Source organism: Saccopteryx leptura, chromosome 2 (genome assembly GCF_036850995.1).
Source record: "Saccopteryx leptura isolate mSacLep1 chromosome 2, mSacLep1_pri_phased_curated, whole genome shotgun sequence".
In the NCBI taxonomy this organism is placed as follows: Eukaryota; Metazoa; Chordata; class Mammalia; order Chiroptera; family Emballonuridae; genus Saccopteryx; species Saccopteryx leptura.
The window spans coordinates 359,558,958-359,582,781 of record NC_089504.1 but is presented as its reverse complement, the minus strand read 5'-3'; the positions used below and the strand labels follow the sequence as shown (position 1 = coordinate 359,582,781).

The window sequence follows — 23,824 nt, the reverse complement described above, 5'->3', positions numbered from 1 at the left end:
TGCAGAATCCACCGGAGAAGCTCTCCCCACACTCAGCGGCAAAGGGGAGAGACGTGGAAAGTATGAAGAGAAAACGACCAGGGTGTGAGGGGGAGGGGCGGCGAGGTGACGCCCAGTGGGCAGAGAACCGTGGCGGAGGCCAGCGGAATAGAAACAATAAGCAATGGCAGGTTCCTCAGCTAAAGACTCACCTACACATGCACAGGGGGAGGGCTCACTGAAGTGTTTTTTTTTTTTAAGATCAAGAAAAAGAGGCCAATACCCAGATACATCTTTGCAAAACATATGCAATAACAGGATGAGGGAAAAAAAATACATACAGATTAAAAATCAAGAGGAAAAATATACATACAGATTAAAAATCAAGAGGAAAAAAATACATACAGATTAAAAATCAAGAAGAAGAAAAAACTGGCCAGATGACCATGGGGCAATTGTCCACAGGGTCTTAAATGTTTGTGATCCAAGAATTTTATACCTAGCTAGACTGTTTTATATGTATGCGGGCCATGATAAACAAAACGCATTCTCAAAAGGCATAGGCAAGGGTTGAAACTATTCCAATCATGTCTCTTGGTTGAGAGAAATATTGGACAATATTTTCAAACCGTGAAATGGATCAAAAAATAAAGAGTTTCTGAGGGGAAAGTCATAGCACGAACAATACCAGTGGTGAGCACCGAAACCAGTGAATGTAGAGATTTCAAATTTGGTTCTAAAACTGAAGGCAAATATCAAAGTAATTTTCAAATGTTTCAAAGGGAACATCAGACAATGCATATGTATGTATAAATAATTGTGGACACTTAGGTCACATTCACTTTATGTTAACAACCTAAAAAGTAAAATGAGGTAGAAAATACAACTCTTTCTCTTAAGAAGGTAGAATGCAAAAGATGCTATTTCAAACTTTACTCTGACAACTAAGAGCTATTAGATAAAACAGTGATTCTTGAAAAACCACAAAACAGCAGAGAAAATAGCAAAGAAATAATAGATAATATGCCAAAAGAAAAAAATAAAGCAGAAAAGTCAATACTATATAAAAAACAATTGTGATGATATTAAGATCACAGAGGAGCAAGTATCTAAAAACAAAACAATGATTATAAATAGATGCAACTCTATTGAAAAACTGATCTATATATGAATATATAGATATATATATATTAGAGAGAGAAAGAGAGAGAGGAAGAGGGAGACAGGAAGGGGGAGAGATGAGAAGCATCAACTCATAGTTGCTTCACTTTAGTGGTTCATTGATTGCTTTCTATTATGTGCCTTGATGGGGGGGGGGAGGCCTCCAGCTGAGCCAGTGACCCCTTGCTCAAGCCAGAGACGCTGGGCTCAATCCGGCGACCATGGGGTCATGTTTATGATCCCACGCTAAAGCCGACGACCCCACACTCAAAAAGGTGAACCTGCGCTCAAGCCGGAGACCTGGGTGTTTCGAACCTGGATCCTCAGTCTCCAAGCTGATGTTCTATCCACTGCGACACCACCTGGTCAGGTGAAAAACTGATCAAAATATATTAAATAAGTTTTTCAGAGGGATATAACTGAATAAAGCCAAATTTTTAAGTTTACAAGTTTTAAAGAAGACATTGTAAGCTTCTTTAGAAAGTAAGTTTGTCACTAGGTAATAAAGAAGTTCACCCAATAATAATAATAATAATAAAAGAATGTTTTGTGTGGAAAAACATCTTATTGAAATATATTAAACAAATACTGTTAGAAATACAAAAATGAATGGACAGAAACATGTAAGTATAAATTAATATCAAGGATCTAAAATTGTTCAGGCCACACTTCCTGACCACAATGTAATAGTATTTATTTTAAGCAAAAAAGAATGAAAATAAATGAAGGGTATTCAATTCTAGAAGTTAGAAATGAGTAAAAAACAAACAAAACCCCCAAAGAAAGCAGGAAGAAAGAATAACAACAGATGTAGACATTAATAAACTAGAATATTATGAAAAACTGAAAACTTACAAATGCACCCTAGAACTGAGTGTCAATAAAGCCCCCAAACCAACAAACTAAAAACAGTAACAACAACAAAAACCAGATAGTACCCTGTCATGTCTGATTATGAATAAAAGAGAGAACACAAACCCACCAGGAAGGAAGGAGAAAAGGTGTACAACCACAGCTGAAAGGTTTCCTAAACTGTGAGGCTCTTGGACATAGTGTTAGGCTGCAATCTTGGACATCTGAATGAAACACATCACAGAAATGACCAAGTTGAACTACTTAGAAACCATCTCAAACCTGAACAGATAAATAATCTTAGGAAATCCGTTTCAAAGGACACGTCCATGTGAACAGTTAAAGGACCCATCCTTTTCCGGAAATTTGTTCTGGTGAGAAACATAGAAAAAGACAGAAAGCTATTAAGATGAGCCATATGAATGTGCCTAAAATCAATCACTTTTCAACTTAAAAAAAAAAAAAGTTTCACGTGGCTTCACCCCAACAGAAAAGCTAGCACAACCTTAGACACACACAGACCCTGCAGACCAGACGACTGACCTCCTTTACCCACTGGGTCTCAATATTTCATGCCCAGTCGGTTCCTGTCCTTGCTGGCTCGGCACAAGGGCAGTGAGGAAGGGGTGGGCGGGCAGCTCCCTGCCCCCTCACTCTGGGGGACGCTCTGGGGGCGCTCCGGGGCTCCCATCAAGGGTGCAGGTAAATAAATACTGGAAGACCTGCAAAGCCACCTGCACCAGTGTCACCTCCGGTCCCTCCTGCCTCCCCGACAAGAGGGAGCTGCCCGAGTGGAACCTGGGGACGCCTGGCTCCCCACTGGGATGGCTCTGTCCCGGAGAGAGCCACTGAGACCTGGAGGCCGCCATCTGCAGCTCACAGCAGGCCCATCCTGGCTGGCTGGCTGGCTGGCGTCCTGGCTCCTCCGGGGAGCAGCCAACCCTCCCTTTTCCTCCCCCCACCTGCTCCGCTGACCAACCCATAGCCAAGAGCCAAGAGGGGGCCCTGCAGGCCCAATCCCAGCGGCCAAGCCCCTCCCTCCCTTCCTCCACCATGGGCAGCCGGCCCCTCTGGTCTGTCTCCTGTGCCCAGGTGCCAAATCGCCCGCTGGGCAGCCTGCTCGGCTGATGGAAGCTCATCTGCGAGCATATGGCAGGCGGTGCCCAGCGTGCCCCGGTTGGACGGGGGCGCGGCATCTGGCACCTCCCTTGAAGCAGGGCGGGGAGCTGGCCCGGCCTCACTCTCAGCAGCACCCCTGCCTCTCTGCTCGGGGCTGTGGGGTTGGGGAAGGTGGGGCTGTGCGTGCAACGAGGAGCAAGGGACCCAGCTACCACGGTCCATCCCAGGACCGAGACCTGGAGGGCTGGGCGCAGGGGAGGGACCCAGCTACCATGGTCTATCCCAGGACCGAGACCCGGAGGGCTGGGCGAGTCTCAGACTCCACTGGCTGAGCGCAGGGGAGGGACCCAGCTACCACAGTCCATCCCAGGACTGAGACCTGGAGGGCTGGGCGCAGGGGAGGGACCCAGCTACCACGGTCCATCCCAGGACCGAGACCTGGAGGGCTGGGCTCAGGGGAGGGACCCAGCTACCACGGTCCATCCCAGGACTGAGGCCTGGAGAGCTGAGCGCAGGGGAGGGACCCAGCTACCACGGTCCATCCCAGGACTGAGACCTGGAGGGCTGGGTGAGTCTCAGACTCCACTGGCTGGGCGCAGGGGAGGGACCCAGCTACCACGGTCCATCCCAGGACCGAGACCTGGAGGGCTGGGCGCAGGGGAGGGACCCAGCTACCACGGTCCATCCCAGGACCGAGACCTGGAGGGCTGGGCGCAGGGGAGGGACCCAGCTACCACGGTCCATCCCAGGACTGAGACCTGGAGGGCTGGGCGCAGGAGAGGGACCCAGCTACCACAGTCCATCCCAGGACTGAGACCTGGAGGGCTGGGCGAGTCTCAGACTCCACTGGCTGGTCCTGGTCCCCCAGCTGGGGGGTAAAAGAGCTCAAGGCGCTGGGGCGAGGCGAGGTGCCCAGCTGGCTCCATCCATTGTGGCTGGGCCACTCTGCCCAGCAGCCAGTGACAAAAGACAGGATAGGCCGGTCTGCCCGGAGAGTGGGTTCGGCTCCATCGGACCTGGAGCTGCTGAGCTGCTCGGAACTCCTCAGGCCAGAGTCGGTTTTCCAGTGCGTGCAATTTCCACGACGCTAAGGGTATCCATAGGCTTCCCAGTAGCCATCGTAGGTAGGGATGGCGGAGGCCTCCTCTGTGAAGCCACCTCTGACCTTGTGGTCCTAGGATACAGGTGACTGAATGACTCTCCCTCTGGTGAGGTTACCTTGTGTGAGCACCCTCACCCATGGGAACTTTGCCCAGGGCACAACCACCTCTCTAGGAGAGCTGGGGTCCAAGGCCCCTCCTGAGCACCCACACATTTCTCCAAGCCTGTGCAGGTCTCACCCAGCCACTCTTATTACTTCCAAGCCCTACTTGCCTCCACAGCATAATGCCCACATCACTCTGGGCTCTGGCACAGAAAGGTCAAGGATCCCCCAAATGAGGCGGCCTCTATACCAGTTTACTGGCAGAGCAGCTGGGTGTGAGGTGCCTTGCAACTTATGGGGGCAAATGACTGGGGGGAAAAAAGCCCCAAAGTGTTTGCAAAATACATGGCAAAGGACTAGGGTCTTTCATATATAAAGAGCTCTCCTGAATTAACAATGACAATAATAAAAAAAGACAGTGACCTAAAATTGAATTGGAGAGGAACAATTTACAAGAGAGGAAAAAAGGGGGATAAGGAGGAATAAAAACGTTCTATCTCAAATGATCAGATAAACGTAACTTAAATCAACAGAAACTCAGGACTCCGTCTGGCGAACTGGCAAAGGCAAGCACACTTATACAATGTGGTTGGGGTGGCAACTAACACCAACTTGTCTGAGTGCAACGGGTACAGAAGAAAGTGACACTCCTAACATGATGACATTTGGCAGGTAGAGCACAGGGAGCAAGCAGGGGGAGGAAGCAGGGGGAGGTAGAGAAATACTGAGGTACAAAGACCAGAAAGGAGGTGTCCTTTAGGGTGACAAGGCATCAGACCCCTCAAACAGCCAGGGCTGGAAAGGGGCCAGGCAGGTGTGAGGAACCAAAAGGGGAACCTAGGGCTGGTGGTGGAGGTCGCGTGGTTTGCAGGGGCCCCAGGGGGCCGGTCAGCCATGGCTGGGGTTTTATTCTACAGGAACATACCACACACCGAGACGCTGGGTGGTGGGGCTATGTCTGGTTTTTATACTGTTGCTTCATCTTATCTCTATTTTTAATTTTACTGCAATGAGGACACCCTTGTTGTGTTTAAGTCCTGAGGGGAGTCTCTCCTCCGGTGAGAATGGGAACCACAGACTTAGGGGTGGCGAGGGCAAACGCTATAATGAGGTGATCTCTGTACCCCACAAGGGGACACTTATGTTCCTAACCCACGGGAAGTGCTGCATGCGTGTGTGTGCGTGAGCGTGTGCATGCAGTTTCACCCTCTCCCAAGTCCACAAATGCCAGTGCCGAGGGACGAAGGAAGAGGGAGCTGCCAGCCCCAGCGTGCACGGCAAAGGTTGGGAGTGAGGACACAACTGTAGTTAGGACGGTCGGGAAAGCTCCCTGGGACGCGAGGGGTAACACAGGACCGAGACCTCAACAGTGCGAAGGATGCAGGTTACGAAGGTCTGAGGCAAGAGGGTCCCAGCAGGAAGAACAGCTCGTGCAAAGGCCCGGAGGCAGGGTCAAGCCCGGCACAGTGCAGGGACTGAAAGAAGGCCGGGGTGTTTTGCAGAGTGACAGAGGCGCGGGGCAGAGAGATGGGTCACACAGCCTGAGTGGGCCGTGCGGGGCCGGATATGGTTTGGGTTCTTTTCTAAATAAAACACAAAGAGAGTTCTAGCAGGCCTGCGTCACTGGGGGCTGCTGGGTGCAGGGTCTGCAGAGGCATGGGCTGAGGGAGGGGGGCTTCCACTGTCAGAGATGGGTCCCTGGGCTGCACGGGCCCAGCGCACACCTGAGGTCACCGGGAACACGTTCTCTGCCCTGTCGTTACTGAGAATCAGTGTCCACGTTCTTGGGAAGCTACATCGCCATTCTGCCCCACGATCCTCATTCTTTCTCAAGGACCGCAAATAAATATTCCAGTGGAGAAGTAGGCATGTGTGCGCTTTAGGCTAGTGAGCCGGGCACTGGATTCTCTTCCCAGCTCCAGCAGGGAGCCCAGAGCTGGGCACTGGATTCTCCTCCCAGACCCAGCAGGGAGCCCAGAGCTGGGCACTGGATCCTCTTCCCAGACCCTGCAGGGAGCCCAGAGCCGGGCACTGGATCCTCTTCCCAGCCCCAGCAGGGAGCCCAGAGCCGGGCACTGGATTCTCTTCCCAGCTCCAGCAGGGAGCCCAGAGCCGGGCACTGGATCCTCTTCCCAGCTCCAGCAGGGAGCCCAGAGCTGGGCACTGGATCCTCTTCCCAGCCCCTGCAGGGAGCCCAGAGCCGGGCACTGGATCCTCTTCCCAGCCCCTGCAGGGAGCCCAGAGCTGGGCACTGGATTCTCTTCCCAGCCCCTGCAGGGAGCCCAGAGCTGGGCACTGGATCCTCTTCCCAGACCCTGCAGGGAGCCCAGAGCTGGGCACTGGATCCTCTTCCCAGACCCTGCAGGGAGCCCAGGGCTGGGCACTGGATCCTCTTCCCAGACCCTGCAGGGAGCCCAGAGCCGGGCACTGGATCCTCTTCCCAGACCCTGCAGGGAGCCCAGGGCTGGGCACTGGATCCTCTTCCCAGCCCCTGCAGGGAGCCCAGGGCTGGGCACTGGATTCTCTTCCCAGCCCCTGCAGGGAGCCCAGAGCCGGGCACTGGATCCTCTTCCCAGCCCCAGCAGGGAGCCCAGAGCCGGGCACTGGATTCTCTTCCCAGCCCCTGCAGGGAGCCCAGGGCTGGGCACTGGATCCTCTTCCCAGACCCTGCAGGGAGCCCAGAGCCGGGCACTGGATCCTCTTCCCAGCCCCAGCAGGGAGCCCAGAGCCGGGCACTGGATCCTCTTCCCAGCCCCAGCAGGGAGCCCAGAGCTGGGCACTGGATCCTCTTCCCAGCCCCAGCAGGGAGCCCAGGGCTGGGCACTGGATCCTCTTCCCAGACCCTGCAGGGAGCCCAGAGCCGGGCACTGGATCCTCTTCCCAGACCCTGCAGGGAGCCCAGAGCCGGGCACTGGATCCTCTTCCCAGACCCTGCAGGGAGCCCAGAGCCGGGCACTGGATCCTCTTCCCAGCTCCAGCAGGGAGCCCAGAGCTGGGCACTGGATCCTCTTCCCAGACCCTGCAGGGAGCCCAGAGCCGGGCACTGGATCCTCTTCCCAGACCCTGCAGGGAGCCCAGAGCCGGGCACTGGATCCTCTTCCCAGCTCCAGCAGGGAGCCCAGGGCTGGGCACTGGATCCTCTTCCTAGACCCTGCAGGGAGCCCAGAGCCGGGCACTGGATCCTCTTCCCAGCCCCTGCAGGGAGCCCAGAGCCGGGCACTGGATCCTCTTCCCAGCCCCTGCAGGGAGCCCAGAGCCGGGCACTGGATTCTCTTCCCAGACCCTGCAGGGAGCCCAGGGGCTCCGCTGGCTGGAGCAGGGGCCGGAGCTCCTGCCAGCCCAGTGCCCCCTCCCGCAGACCCCCCCTGGAGAGCCACCCACGGTGAGAGCTTCAAACCGCAGGCCCCGGTCTGCCAAGTCTACCGCCTCCTCAGAGTGTAGCCTCCTTTCTTCCCCAACGAAACCTGCACGTTTCCACTTCCAGTGCCCGTCTTCAAAGACCTCCTTGAGCTCATCCTGGCCACGTGCCCACCGAGGCCCCCGGGTGGAAGTCGACTTGAGAGGGGCCTCCAGAGAAAGTGGTTGTTTCTGGCATAAAGGAATCAGGTCATCAACCCGATGATCTGACCATTCCGAGCCTCAGTTTCCCCATCCGTGAAATGGGAGCAGTAATTATACTACATGTCTTACCTATTCATAAGGTTTAGGAGGACATACTATGGTGTGGTGACGGTGATGAGGGACGTCAGAGACGGTCTCTCAAGGAGATGACCTTGGGGCTGGGACCTCAAGGATGAGAAGCTGCTGCTAACTGGGTGGGGTGGGTTCCAGGGGGCCTCAGAGGGCCCCAGCGGAATGATGACAGGTGGAGGGTGAATGATTGGAGCGGTGGGAATGTGGGCCCAACCAGGGGCCTCACGAGGCAAGGCGGGGAGCTGAGACCTGAGACGGAGTGAGCTGGCCCAGGCCCTCAGCAGAAGCCAGCGGGCGTGGTGGGTCTGAGCAACGGAGCTCCCAGGAGAAGCACATCTGCCCGAGAGATCCTTTCTGGGCCACGCTGCACGCCCAGAGCAGGCGGCAGTCTGGGGAGAGAACGGTCCAGATGAAGAGGACAGCAGATCCACAGCTAGGACCCGGTCTGTCCCCGAGGCCCATGGCCTTGGGACATTTTCTCCGTTCACATTCCTCCTCCTCCACGCCAGCGAGTGGCACCTGAACCCTAGTGTGTGCAGGATGTCTGGGAAGGACAGAGCCACAGCCCCTGCGTCCTGGAGAAGGCAGAGATGCCACTGCCACTGATCCACCGGCTCAGACTTCAATGCCTCTCCCCACCTTGGCGACATTCCTGGCAACCCACTACCATGTCATGTCCCTGAGAGGGCTTCCTCCCTGCTCCCAGCACGGCTGGGCACCTCTGTGTTCTCACCACCCCACCTCAGGGTCTGGGACCATCTCTTTGCCTCCTCTCCCAGCAGGGAATCCAACTTTGGTTCCTGGCACAGTGTGGGTCACTTATGAGTGCCCACGGAACTCACTGGAACATGCACTCAGAGCCCCCGTGTGACCACGAATATGGTGCTGTAAAATACAGCTGAATGCAGTTGCTTCCGTGAGATGCTAAGACAGCTCGGACCAGCAAGCCCGCAAAGCCAAGCTCCCCGAATGCGATGCAGTCGGCCCACCCGGCACTCACTCTGGGCGCACCTGTGCGAAGGCTGGGTGATGGGCTTGGGCATCTTTGAAACCTGCTATGCTTTCTGGACTCGCACTGGACATGATGAGGTCCTGACTCCTAGGCGGGATGTGCAGCTCACATTGGAAGAGCAGCACCCTCGTGGTCTGGGTCTCGGGGCTTTTCTGCACTCAGTAGCCTGCTGTTCTGGGGGTCTGGAGTATCCACCTGGCAGATCGCCTCTACCGGAAGCCAGGATACAATCCACCGCACAGGTGGTAGAGGTCTGTCTCAGAATGGGGATGAACTTCAGGGCTGCAGGGGGCCGGGCGGCAGTTAGCAGACAGGCTATGGAGGAGCTCAAAACGCTGGTTCTGTGACTTGCACGCTGTGTGTCTGCGAGCACGTTACTGCACCTCTCTGAACCTCAGATTCCTCATTCCTTCAATGGGGGTGAGAGTGTGCAAATTCCCTGAAGTTCTAGTGAGATGAAGCCTGATGGGATAAGCTCTAAAAAGTGTTAGCTAACATTATTTTTACTATAATTTGGGAATGATGAAAGGAAGCCAATCCCGGAAAAAAAAGAATTTTTTTTAAAAATTTCTCACCCAAGTACGTATGTGCTGACTGAGCTTTGGAGGTCTTAAAAAGCAAACTCATCTCTAGGGGACCTGGTTCCTCCCCAGCACTGGTCACAGAGGGGCCACACATTTTTCAATTTCGTTTCTTTCCTCCTTACCTCCCTCCCGAAGACAGAGGCCACTCCCTGCCTTGTTCACTCTCCAGAGCCCAGGACACATACAAACTCTCAGCAAATATTTGTTGAATGAGTTGAATAAAAGGGGGACCCAGCTGCCACCATCTGGCAAAGGTGGCCTGTGGCCCTAGCCGTCCCCTAGGGCAGGAGACACCAGGACCCGCAAGGGAGCCCGCCCAGAGGAGCGAGCCTGTCCCAACGGCAGGAAGGCGAAGGCCGGAAGCGGGCTTCCGAAGAAAGAGAGGGTGGAAAGGGACAATTTGGGAAAAGGAGCGAAACGAAGAGCTGACAATTGGGGAGGGCAGCAGGAGCCCATACATCTCCCGTCTCCGGGGAGGTCTGAAGGGTTCTGCTGTTTTCTTTGGACTTTAATAACACAGATTCTAAATCCCTTGCCTTAATATGAAAATGCATTTGCAGATTTAACATACTGGGCCTGGAATTCCGAGGGCAGGTCTTACAGGACAAGCCAGGAAGGCTCTGAGTCAGGCGACCTCAGGGAAGGCGCGGTCCCTGCCAGGTTGTCTGCCTGGGAAGCCCACCCTGTCCCAGTCCCACCCAATGCCTGGGACTCCGGGGACTCGGGGGTGGGAAAGAACACCAGCAAGCCAAGCCTTCCCTCCCTTTGCAGATGAGAAGGGGTGGAGCAGCCCCAGGGCACTCCGGTGGGGCAGGGGCAGACTGCAGCCGGTCTGAGGGTAGCGTGGCCGGGCTGGGCAGGGCGGGGGGTAGCGTGGCCGGGCTGGGCAGGGGCAGCCTGCAGCCGGTCTGGGGGTAGCGCAGCCGGTCTGGGGGTAGCGTGGCCGGTCTGGGGGTAGCGTGGCCGGGCTGGGCAGGGCACGTGAGGGGGGACAGCAGCCCCTCTCCTCTCGGAACCAGAGGGTGCCGTCAGTCCCCAGCATGCTCTTTCTTCTTGCTGAACAAGATGGATTGGGAAACAAATTGGCTCAAATAAAGCATGTAATTAGATTAAAGCCTCTTGCCCAGAGCCTTCAGGACGGCAGAAAGTCCTCCTGACTAGAGGCAGGAGACCTCTGTGGGCTGGGCCGGCTCCTGGGCACCCAGAGTCTTCTCTTGACCCTCGGCTGCCAGCCCGGTCCTCCCCGGCAGGCGTGAACTAGGCGGAGGGAAGAGACCCCCCACGGAGACGGTGGCAGGCCCTGCCCCCCCACCAGCCCCAGCCGCGGGGCCCGCCCAGCGCCCTGCTTGCAGCCACCACCTCCTCCTGGGGGGAGACTGTGTCCCACCACGTGGCCCAGCTGGAGCTCAGCCCATCTCCAGGGGACACTGGTGAGCCTGCAACCGGGCAGCCCTCACCAAAGCCCTTTCCACCCACAACCCTATCTGAGCAGCACAGGGGCCGATGGGGAGGCCGGCAGGCGGAACTGGGACTGCCTCCTCCCTTACACATAGAGAAAACGGAGGCCCAGGATGTTCAGTGCCCAAGGTCACCTGCCAACGGGGGCAGCTTGGCCAACACCAGCGGCCCTTCATCTCAGGTCAGGGCCATCCAGAGGGGTCTTTGTCCCCAAAGCCATGAGCAACCCTGGCAGTCCTTCCCGAGAGCCCCTGAGGGGCCTAGGCACCGGAGGTCACCAAGGAACCTCATCCCTGCCCTGCACGCCCCACCTGGACACATCCTGGCTTTCACAAGATGACCAAGTTGATCTTTTATACCAGTCGACTATTTCTTAACCACCTTTTCTGTCTCCATGAACTCCCCGGATACAAGATTCCCAACTGGTGCTCCATCCAGGCTTCCGGTCACAGAGGAAACCCTGGGAGTCATGTCCCCAACCCTGCCCACCACCTGCAGACCAAAGGCAGCCAGAACGAGAGAAGGACGGGCCTCGGGAGCTCAGGCAAGGCCGTGAGCCCCACAGAGCGCCCCAGTGCCGTACCTGCCCCGCGGCAAGTTCACACACCGGGTCCCTGGAAACGCTTCCAGCACAATTCAGGTGGACAAAAACCTAACCAGCTTTCACCCCGAAAGGAGGCCGTATGTGTGGGAGAGGCCATTTAGCTCCACTCACATCACCCGAAAGCACCTGCTTCTGTTAGAAACTGCAGAACAGCTACCTGGGCCCCTAGGACAAGTGCCCTCCGAGCCTTCAGACTTCCGGTGCCCCTGCCCTTGGTGAGTCAGGCTTTATGGCAGCCCTGAGATTCAAATCAGCCCCCATGTCCTTGTCTCCACTATCACATGCTCATCAAAACTCTGAGCCACGGGACAAATTCAAACATCTTCCGTCAGAGTCAAAAATCAACACTCTTGCCCCAGAAACGAGCTCTGTAAGCCTCGGTGGGGAGCAGACGGGACAGAGGTTTCTGCTTGCCAGAGAGGCGCTGCCCAGCCCGAGGAAGGGTCTGACTGGGGTGAACAGGGGTGTCCCCAGCGCTACGAGGGGAAGACATGGAGACCGAATCTCCATCAGAACCCAAAGAGGGCAGCCCCCTAAGCTTTCTGCAAGATGCAAATCCTGGCCCATAAGAAAGACTTTGCAGAAGTTTTGCTCATGGATCCCAAATAATTTCTAGCTCCACCACTGTCTCTCCTTCCCTGCCATCCGTGCCGTGAGGAAACAGCAGCCTACCTGGAGAGGTGACGAGCCACCTTGGACTTAAGGCATCATGGAGTGAGGGCAGAACAGGGCTCGCAGCCATGGCTGATTTTGGGGAGCCCACAGGAGGCCACGCGGGCATCTACAGACATGTGTACGCCGGCTCTATGCTACCAGGTAACAGTCTGAACTAGAATCACCTCTTCGTGTGTCTCTCTTGCAGAGTAAATGATGGTCCCTTGAACTCAGGGCTCCATGTTCTAGAACAGGGGTGCCCAAACTACGGCCCGCGGGTCACATCCGGCCCCCTGAGGCCATTTATCCAGCCCGCACCACATTTCCGGAAGGGGCACCTCTTTCATTTGTGGTCAGTGAGAGGAGCATAGTTCCCATTGAAATACTGGTCAGTTTGTTGATTTAAATTTACTTGTTCTTTATTTTAAATATTGTATTTGTTCTTGTTTTGTTTTTTTTTTTTACTTTAAAATAGATATGTGCACTGTGCATAGAGATTTGTTCATAGTTTCTTTTATAGTCCGGCCCTCCAACGGTCTGAGGGACAGTGAACTGGCTCCCTGTGTACAAAGTTTGGGGACCCCTGTTCTAGAACCATCTCTTTAACCCCAGCACCTAACACAGGCCCTCAGTGAATGTGTAGCTGACGATGAACACATGATGAGAAAATGAACAAATAGACAAGGAGCAGAAACCGTCGGGTCAGAATTCCCCAGAAATGCTGAGAGCAGGGAGAGGGAGGGGGTGTCTCAAAACCACTACCAAGGCCGGCTGAACAAGAAATCCCCACTCTCAGCCCGTAGCCCGGATGAAGCCAAGAGAAGGATTTATAGAGCACAAGATCAGTATTTCATAAACCCTTCCAAGTTGCAGAAAAGGCTGCACCTGCTTCCATCAGTCTGTGGCCGCTAATCCGCTGTAGCAGCTCTGTGCCCTCCATTCTGTGTCCCACTCGGAGGGCAGAGTTATCCTGTGTAGTCGCCTTTAATAAGCTGAAGCCATTCGGGCGCTGTATTCACTGGTATCTGCTCCCACAGGGCCAGCCCCACGGGGTCTCCTTGTTGGCTCTCCAAGGGAACAGGGGATTTTGTGTTCAGTGGGGAAAACAAAGCGGTCCCAACGGGGATCCAGTTGGCTCTCGATATGCTTTTCCAGCGAGAGCCAACGATGGGCACAGCCTAGGGTTGCTGTCAACAAGAAAGGGTGATTCAGCGAGGCGGAGGGGAGAGAGAGGTTAAGCCGCAGCTCCCTGGGAAGGTCATGAAAGACAGAGATGCTTGTCACCCTGCAGCATACCCCCAGCTGCTGGTTGACCAGTTAGCCCAGCTGGTTGAGCCAGTGCCAGTGAGGTCAAGCCTTGGACCCTGGGGTTGTCTACACCTCAGACCCTCACAGCTGCCATGCTGGGCATACATCCCTTGGCCAGGACTGCTTCCTGCACGGAGGAAAGGCCCTTTGTTCACCACCATCACTTTCTGATGCCAATAACTGTGGCTCCAAAATGACAGGCCAGAAAGGTCTATGGCAAAGGCTATGTGTAGTTACCAAATACCATTTCATTGTCCTCCTGGGCTTACAGACTACATTACCCAGCACCCTTTGTGGTGAGGTGTGGTCACGTGATGACGTTCTGACCAATGGGATGTGGGTAAAAATGACGCAGGATCCTTTCAAAACTATGTTTTACTCCATGTGCTCTCTTTTCAAACCAGCATGAGTCCAAGGCCCTAGGGGACGGCAGAACCACCTGATGAGAGAGTCCTGAACCCCTGACTCGCTGCTTGGAACAGAGCCATGCAACCAGGACACCTGTGTTGCTGTGACAGACGGTTGGGGCTGCTTGTTACAGCTTGTAGCCTTCCCTGGCCAATCACGGAAAGGTACAGAGCGTCTGACTGAGGACACCACCAGCCGTGGTATGCACAGCAGAGGAGATATCATAAGACTGGCCGTGCCGTGACTGAGTGACTCATTGCACATCAGGAGGAGGACATGGGGCCCCAGAGAACAGCCACCAGGTCTCTCTACAGTATAGGGCTTTTGGAGAGTGGAAAAGTGATGGTCCCTAAATCCCAATAAAACTCGCCTTCCCCTCAGTAAGTTACCAAGTGGAGCAGATGTGGCTGGTGCCCTGCCCAGAGCCCCTGTCCCGGGCCAGCGTGCCTCCCGCCAGCTGCTGCCGGCCCTGGCGGCTAGCGGCTCACACCAGTCCTTCCTCTGAAGGCTTGCCCTTGGCTGAACAAAACCGCTCTGCTTGGAAATGTCTGGGAGCTGACACATACCCCTTCCCGGGAGGCAGCCCAGAGCCAACGGCCAGCTCCATGGACAGCCCTCAGTAGCAGCTCCATGGACAGCCCCCTTGCTTCGCAGCGGGACACTGGGGCGCGGCTACCTCTCCAGCTCCCCACGGGGTCCTGTTGAGACCTGACTTCTCCTGACCACACAGGCGTCCCTAGCCCCCCCCCCCCCAGCCCAGTCCTGCTTCCCTTACTCCCTTGTTTCTCCTGAGAACACCCCCTCAATAAATCATCTGCACAAGAGTCCCTGTCTTAGGGCCTCTGGGGCCCCTTAGACACCAGGGCCCCGGGCAGCCCAAATGAGTGGCTGGATTTCCTCCCCTTGGCCCGTCCACAGTGGTAAGTTTGCCACAAAGAGGAAGAAGGACAGGGTTGAGGCCCAGAGCCAGGGCAGCCCGGGACCATCGGCCCGAAGAAGCTCATTGCCCCCTCAGAGACCTCTTCAGCCGGTGAAGGCGGGAGCTGCTAGACAGACGTCATGGCCTGCAGCGATACTTTAGATGCTAAAGGACCTCTCATCCTGGGACTGGAGGCGGTGACCTCATGGGACAGAAGGCATGCTTGGCCAGGCAACCAGGGAAGTGTCCCAGCCTGCCTGGTGGGTGGGTGGGTGGAGCAGGGGAAGAGGGACGGCAGTGGGTAGAAGCCGAGCCCATTTGGGCTGGAAGAAAATTTTAAAGCAGTTTCACTAAAGTGGCTCCCACAAACATCCATGACCTTCTAACCTCATCAGCAGGAGGACTCTTTTCTAAGCCCCCAGCTCTGACTTCTCTGTACAACTTAGCACTTGCAAGGATGCTTGCCTGGGGCATTCTGGTTAACACAGCTGAGAAACCGGGTGCTCACGATGCCATCAACCCGCGGGCAAGTCACTGCTCTCCTCTGGGCCTAGACTACCCGTCTGCCAAACGTGCCGACCAGATCGTATCTCTAGGTTCCCTACTGGTCTCAAGATCCTAAAGCCCACTCCCAGGATGGCTTTTGGAAAAAATACTGACAAATAGTTAACAACCAGCTCTCTGGAAAAAAGAACCTTGATCTGTAGCATCTGCCAGTTTCCAAAATGTAAATATTCCCGTCATGGCCAATGTCAAGGTACCAGCACGACGCCCCGAAGGCAGAGCTGTGAAGAGATGCCCACAGGCAGCTATCATGAGCCGGTGTGAACAGGTGCATGCTGGCTCCAGCACACCACTGGCTTCCAGATACCTCACTGCACACAGTACATTCATTTTGGACCCTGGCTCTAATCTACAAACAAGAAGGCTTTCTCCTTTCCTCAACCCTACAATACACTTTACAGTTGGACAGAGACCACAGAACAGTGTGAACGACACTTGTCACCATCTGCCCTAGGGAGAAGCTGGCCTCCCAGTGGAAGGAAGAGGAAACAGACACGCCCCCACTGCTCTTACTGAACGAAAGCTCTGTGCTCTGCCCTGTGCCTGGACACCACATTGGTGCTTCCGACCCTGCAGGTCTGCATCCACAGCAGGGAGGACACCTGGCAAACGGGCAGGCGGCGTTCCCAGTCCACTCTCCTCTCCTCCTTCCCTCCCCTGGGCTGGGCACCCGTCCCGGTCCAAATCGCCCACAGTCCTCTCAACACAACCCTGAAAGAGCCTGTAAGGCCCGGGTTCTGTGGTCACCAGGCCCCACGACCAGTGGACCTCCCAACCAGCTTGACACTCTGAGCTGGGACGGGATCAAATCGATCATTTAGCCCAAATCCCTCATTTCAGAGAGAAGACTGAGACCAAAGCTACCGAGTGGCTTGCAGGACACTTTAACTGGGGTGGGGTAGGGCCATGAAATACTCCAAACCCATGCTCTTAAGTAAATGATTATATATAGGATTGTTGCTATTACTACTAACTGTGAACTGAAATGTGTCCCATCAAAATTCCTGTGTTGAAGCCCTCATCCCCAATGGGATGGTATCTGGAGGTGGGGCCTTGGAGAGGTAAGTGGGGTTAGATGAGGTCAAGAGGGTGGGGCCCATGAGGATAGAATTAGGGCCCTTCTAAGAGAAACCAGCAGAGATCTCTCCCTCAGCAAGAAGTGAGCAGTCTGCCAGCCAGGAGGAGGGTCCTCGCTAGAACCCAACGGGGCCCACAGCCTAACCTTGGACGCTGTCTCCAGAACAGAAATGATTCTGTTGGTTAAACCACACAGTCTGTGGTGTTTTGTTGGGGTAGTTCGGGCAGACGAACATTTTCCACATCCGGCAGGGTATTTAGGAACTCAAAGGGCCCACTGTGGGTGCTGCCAGCCCCCACCTCTGGGGTTGAGGACTTGATTCAGTCCAGTGCGGCGGCTGTTGAAATTCTCCCCATGACACGGTGACAGCAGTCGGACAGGAAGACTGTGTGCTGGGACCTCGGGCCAGGGCGCCCGGCACGGCCCGTTCACCGTGCACCCCTTCCCAGCAGCGCCCAGCCCAGGACCTCGGCAGAAACCCTCAAGGGAGGCGTCCCACACAGCTTTGGGCAGGGGCCACCTCCGGGGTGGGGCGGGGCGTGGCGGCCTATCTCTGCATCCACTATGCTTCAGCCTAGTTCTGCAGCCTGCCACCTCCCCTCCTCTGCCAACAAGGACCCTGTGACAAGTGTGTGACATGGGGCAGGTCCTGGGATTCCCATCCTCTCTCTCACTGACACCTGTCACTTGTCCCATTCCCATCAGTCACCCCCCCCCTTGAGTCCCCAGTGGGAAAGAGCTAAAGATTCCACCCCCATTTGCTCCTCTGGCCTCCCAGCTTGCCCTTTGTCCTTCTCGGGGCTGGTGTCAGCCCCACCTGCAAAGCCTCCCCCACAGGGACACAGCGGGGGGCCTGAAACACGCAATGCAAATGGCTCCTTTGTGCTCCCTGGGGGGCCGGGCCCCTGGAGGGGTGGGAGCCGCTGATCTGGCCCAGCCCTGCTCACGCCCAGCCTGACCTCTGCTCTGGCCTTTTGTGCAGCCCCTAAAAAGGGGACAGAAAGGCGGAGGGGGAGGGGACCCGGGAGAGTGAGGGAATAAGAAAGAAAGGTGGTGGAGAAGGGTGGAGACCAAGGACAGAGGGAGCCGAGGACACAGAGAAAGGCAGAGAAACAGTCAGAGAGAGATACAGGGTGAGGAGGGGTGTAAAGCCAGTGTCCACGGCCACCATCACAGCAGCCCGGCCCATGCAGGTTCGCACTGGATTCGGACAGTCAGTAAAGAAACAATGGAGCCAAAAGCTGGTGGGCCACCACCTTTAATCCTAGCTTGCACCCGACGGGCAAGTAAAAACACACACTGGGCTCCAAAACCCACTCATTCAGTGCTCACAAAGCCACTGACTTATCTGAGTTTCCTAGAATCAAAGGTTTCTAGCTCACCAGCCTTATTCACCTCTGTTCCTCATCTCCTTCCTTCTCCCTGCACAAACTCTGCACAAACTCACTTTTCCTTTAGCACTCTGCCATCTTGGCTGCTTCTCCTCTCCTCCACATGGCCTCTCTGCTCTCTAATGCTAATCTCAGGAACCGAGAAAGCAAGCTCCTGTTCTGCCCCCATTTTATAGTGTAGAAATCAAAACCTTTAATACAATATACAAAATAGGGAAGTCTCTAACACAAAGTCACTTATCTGGGGCATGATGGGATTGCACCCCCCCCCCATCAAAAAGGGTGGGAAAGGCTTAGTCCTAAAACTAAGCCCCAGGCTATAAGGATCCTGCCTGCCCACAGCCCGCCCCCAACACACATTAATATCACCTGGGTGATGGACTTCCATGTGGGCAGCACCATCTTTAACAAAGTGAGCATAATATATTTTATCTGCCCAACAAGGAAGGACAGACAGACCGCCCCTGCAGGCTGCCCCGCACAGGGCCACCTGGCCAAGGGGAAGTAAACAGTCCATTGGGCCATGTGACGCGGCCATTTCTGTAGGTCACAACTGGTCAAATAAAATGGCAGTTCCATTCAGCCCAACCTAATACGAATGGGATCGTCTGGTCTCCAGCCAGGGCAGAGTGAGCAGGTCCCACTCACAGATCTCTCGTTCCCTTGGCGAGGGCTCTAGCTCCTTTTCTGGAGCATTCTAGGGGGCTGGGTGATGCCAGGAAATCTGAGCCGGACCCAGTGGTTCCCAACCAGGGGCTGTTTTGCCCGCAGCGTGCATTTGTTTATCACAACTCTCCAGCTGCACAACATCCCAAATGCACAGGATCCCCCTCCCACCCCTGCCCCCCCCAGCTGGGCTGTTAGCAGGGCGGGGGGGGGGGAGCCCCGTGAGCACCTTCAGTCACTGCTGAGGGTCTTGGCGTCAGCACCCTCTGCTCCTCCCGCCGCGAAGGTGTGGCCAGGATTTACGAAGGTGTCTCACTGCCTTGTCCCCTCTGCTGTGGAGCTGCCCCTTCCCCAAAGGAAGCCCAGAACGTGCCACCCTCCACCCCCGAAACCAGAGGCTGGGCCCGAGCTGGGGCTGGATGTGGCCCCACCTCTACTTTAACAGCGTGAGATCAGTGACGGTCACATGTAACATGTGGGTAGCACGTTTGCATCTGGCATGTCACTCCGCGTGCATTCCATCCTCAAAAGCAGCCCCTGCCCGGGGACCCAGACGTGCTTCTCAGTATAAGGCTTTGTCAAGCACAGCATTGCCTAACGCTTTAATAATTAAACTGCCGAGCAAACTCGCTATAAAAGACGTTGCAGGGAGAACCGAGAACGCCTGAAGATGAACTCGTATCAGATGTTACTCCAGAACTGTTCCTTTTGTTAGGTGCAAGGACGCGAAGGAGCGGAGACGTAGGAGAGTGTTATTTTTCACGATGGCACTCTGAAGGATTTAGGGGTGAAGTGTCACGTGTCACCTTCTCTTTAAAATATTTCAGCAGAAGGTAAGTGTTGAAGCAAATGGGACAAAATGTCCATTGTGACGTCCAGATGATAGGCCTGGGTATCTACCACTATTCTCTCTACTTCTCTGAGTTCTTTTTATGATAAGAATTTTAAAGTTAGTTAAAGCAAGTTAATTCAAAATATCGTAACTTAACAATAAAACTTGGAATTTGGGATAAATTTCATCTTAGGTTGGGCTACATTTCACCATGGAAAGAGGACCAGGCAAACATGTCCTCTGATCACATAGGAACTGCTTCCTGATTCAAGAAAACACAGCTTTCTAAACCTTCCGCTACATCCGCGCCAATATGATCTGTAACTCCCCAGGAGCTGGTTATCTACGACCTCAGTGGCATTGCTCAGTACTGTTAGAACATACAGATTTTTACCCTGCATAACTTTGCAAGACTTCTCAGACTCAGCACTATTAACATGTGGGGTCGGACAGCTCTGTTGTGGGTGGGTGGTCCCATGCGCCCTGGGGTGGTCAGCAGCCTCCCTGACCTGGACGTCAGCAGCACCCTTCTCCAAGTTGAGACGAGCAAAAATTTCTCCAGAAATGGCCAACTGTCCCTTGGGTGCTAAAGAGCCACTGGCTAAGAATCACAGAAATGTATGAATATAATACAATGATTTCTTTGAATTACTCTGTGAACCAGTCTTTTCCCCAGTCAAAGCTGACCCAACTTTTGTCCTGTTGTGTCATCTGCTTTGGCGAGATACTGTATCTTTCCGTTTGCCATTTAAATATTCTCCTACAAGGCAACATCATGAATCCATGAATCGCCCATAACAGAGTAAATAAAAATCTTACTGCAAGATGTTTCTGCTGTTTCCCTCTTCTGTAAACAATGCTGCAGTGAGCAACTCTGTAGCTAAACCTTGGCACACACCGTTCTTTCCTTAGCCTAAATTCCTAGAAGTGAAATCATGGGGTCAGAGACACATTTTGATACATGCCAAATCACCTTTCACAAAAGTGGTACCAAATTACCCCTCCATCACCAGAGCAGGTGAGCGCCTATTTTCCCAACCCTGTGTTCAATGACATCAGATGGGGTGTCTGAAACCAGCCACGAGGGAGTGTTTACACCAGGAAAAGTGGCAGTTGCTAGACAGTGGGCTGTACCCCAGCCAGGTGTTAACAATTTACCAGCGTCTCTGCCCACAGAGACCTCGGCCATGGACTGCAGGAGGAGCTGATCACCAGGGGCAGAGGAGAGCGGGACGCATTTCTGAAGAGGAAAAAAGCTTACTAGGAGGAGAAATGTCGTTCCTACCCCGAGAAGCAGAGCAAGGAAGCACCCTCCCCACCCCGGGGGCCCAGCGGGCCCACCCCTTCCTCTTCAAGGGGTGTCCAAGGCCTCAGCCAGTAGAGAATCAACCCCAGAACCCCAGGTCCAAACCGGGACTCATCCCACTGACCCAAGGGGCCTCCACAAACCCAGACAACGTGCAACCAGCAACTACGGCAGAGCTGATGGAGGCCGAGGGAAGCAGGGGCCTCTCTGAGCCCAGCGGGTGGAGGTGGGTTTGGAGTAGGTGGTCCTTAGCACCTTCCAGCCCGGTCCCCTCCTGGGCCCCTGGCCCCAGACCTCCCACAGTCATGGCGTCCCTCGCCTCCCCGCCCCGTGACGGGGTTCCGGCCAGCTCAGACAGCAGGTGGACGGCATTCCCTAAGTGAGCTGGCCCTTCAAGGGGGTGGGTTCAGGGCGAGGTTATGTCCATCAGCTTTCAGGCCCAATTCTCAGTTTATTAATTCTCCCCCGTTACGCAGGCAAAAGTAAATAAGCTTTTCTCAGGCAGCCTGGCACAGAGGCCTTCCCTATTCAAACACTGCAAGAATTGACAGGCTTGGAAGGGCTGTGCTCCCAGGCCCGGCTTCCCAGGGGGCCCCCTGGCCTCCTGCCCACATGTCCCGCCTACCGAGACAAGGCAAGCCCGTGTGGTGGCAGGCCCAGCGTCCGGTGCCGAGGCCCCGGCACGGCCCCCGTCCTCTGGTGTGAGCGCCAGAGACCCTGGGCATCCGCAGACCGCCAGAGGGGACCCACAAGGGTCCGGCCGGAGCTGTAAGCGTCACACCTGCTCCACTAGCCCGTCTGGGAGCAAAGCACTTTGTAAGGATTTATTTATTGCTTGTTCCCCTTTAAATCATGTTTTTAAAGGTTCAGAAGGAAGAAAGGAAATAACCAGTTTACAAAACCAAAAGGAGTCAGAAAATTGACTAACCAAGAACTGCTTAAAAAAAAACAACTCAACAAAAAATGTTTCCAAGGAGGATGCTACAAGAGTTTGCTCAGACATCTTTCGTCCGGTTGAACCAAGGTCGTTGCATGCTGCACACCAGCTTCTTGTGACCTGGATAGAAACCTCACGAGGGGTTTTTCTTTTTCCTCCTTTATTATTTTTCCATTTGCCCATTTCTGATTTGCAAGGAAAAGCCAAAAACCACAGGGAGGAACGTGCAGTCAAGCCGCCCCGGCCCCCGGAGGAGCGGGGTGCACCGCCCGCGGAGACCGCCCAGCTGTCAGGACTCCGAGGATGCGTCAGGACTCCACTGAACGGAAGTGTCTCCTTGCTTCAGAACTGCTCGGCCCCACAGCTGAACCGGGGACGTTCCTTTGAACTGTACTTTCACAGAAAGAGTGTCCTCGTCCCCTGTGTTGAATGCTGTCCCCCCCCCCCCAGGTACCTGTGACGCACCTTCCTCCAGCACGACCCCTCCTGTCAGTGCCCCTCGCAGCTCAACCAAAGGTGACGGGAGACTCTACCCCCCTACCCAAGACCAGAATAGCTTTGGTTTCCCCGGTGTGGCCTCAGCTCGCCCCGAAATGCTTTTCTGTCCTCTCCTGTGTGGACTGACGGCGCATCTATGCAAGTTTGAAATCTGTTCTCTCTCGGGTTCTCGATGTACTTGCCAATACTCACAATGTTCAGTCTTTAGTCTAAAGCAGGGGTCCCCAAACTACGGCCCGCGGGCCGCATGCGGCCCCCTGAGGCCATTTATCCGGCCCCCACCACACTTCTGGAAGGGGCACCTCTTTCATTGGTGGTCGGTGAGAGGAGCATAGTTCCCATTGAAATACTGGTCAGTTTGTTGATTTAAATTTACTTGTTATTTATTTTAAATATTGTATTTGTTCCCGTTTTGTTTTTTTACTTTAAAATAAGATATGTGCAGTGTGCATAGGGATTTGTTCATAGTTTTTTTTATAGCCCGGCCCTCCAATGGTCTGAGGGACAGTGAACTGGCCCCCTGTGTAAAAAGTTTGGGGACCCCTGGTCTAAAGTATTCAGGCAACCGCCTGGGTGGGCAAGCCTCTCCCACACCTCCCGACAGTCCTACCTGGAGAGGAGCAAAGGGGTCCTCAGAGTGGGCACTGACGTCCATGTGGGGCAGCAATGTCACTCTCCCTGCCCCCCCACCCACTCCTACTCCAAGCACCAGTACACAAAGGCCCGGGTGGCCCCAGGACCAGGACGCTGGGGACAGCCTGGCCTGCTCTCCGCATGGGGCCACCCCCAGCCAGGCTGCTGGCCGTGTAACCTCTCTCGTGCCGAGGGCTGGCGGCTCCCACAGACCCTTTCTCACAGGGATATCTCTAAATACAAAAACAAAGTAGCCTGACCAGTGGTGGCGCAGGGGATAAAGCATCGATCTGGAACGCTGGGGTCGCCCGTGTGAAACCCCGAGGATGCTGGCTGGGGGCAGGAGCTTGTCAGTGCAGGGTCGCTGGCTTGGGCAGGGGGATCGTCCACACGATCCCAAAGCTCGCCTGCTTGGAGCCAAAGGTCGCAGCATGAAAAGCCCAAGGTCAGTGGCTTGAGCGAGGGGGACACTGGCTCTCTTTGAGGGTCCTCCCCCATCAAGGCACACGCGAGACGCTCAATGTGCAACTAAAGCAAAAGCAACTATGAGTTGATGCTCCTCACCCTCTCTCTCCCTTCCTGTCTCTCTCCTTGGCTCTCTCAAAATAAATAAATCAAATCAAGTACACAGCACAACTATAGATGAAAAAAGGGCCACACACTAACCCTGACAAGCCCGAGAAGGTCTGCACAACAGCCTTGCAAACTCAAGAGACCGAAAACAGCCACAGAGGATGATCTGAACACACAATTCCCAGCCCCAAGCGGTGGCGGCAGGTGTTTCTGTCCTCAGCCCGCTTCCTTGGAGATCAACCTTCGCCTTCAGGGGGCCTGCCTGTCGCCTTTTCACACCTAAGATAACAGGGCTTTGGAATATCAGAGTCCGCTCCTTTCCTTGACCCTGCCAGGGCACACCCACCCCGCCCGAGCCCACAGCACCCCTCGCTGTTCCCGTGCCCCACAC

At 54.8% G+C, this 23,824-nt stretch overlaps 1 protein-coding gene across 1 annotated transcript in view; it reads right to left on the bottom strand.

Annotated features, from left to right (window-relative positions):
- Positions 1 to 23,824, bottom strand: part of LOC136392592 (netrin-1) — a 200,401-nt gene that overhangs the window by 29,069 nt on the left and 147,508 nt on the right. The gene's annotated exons all lie outside the window — the stretch shown is intronic.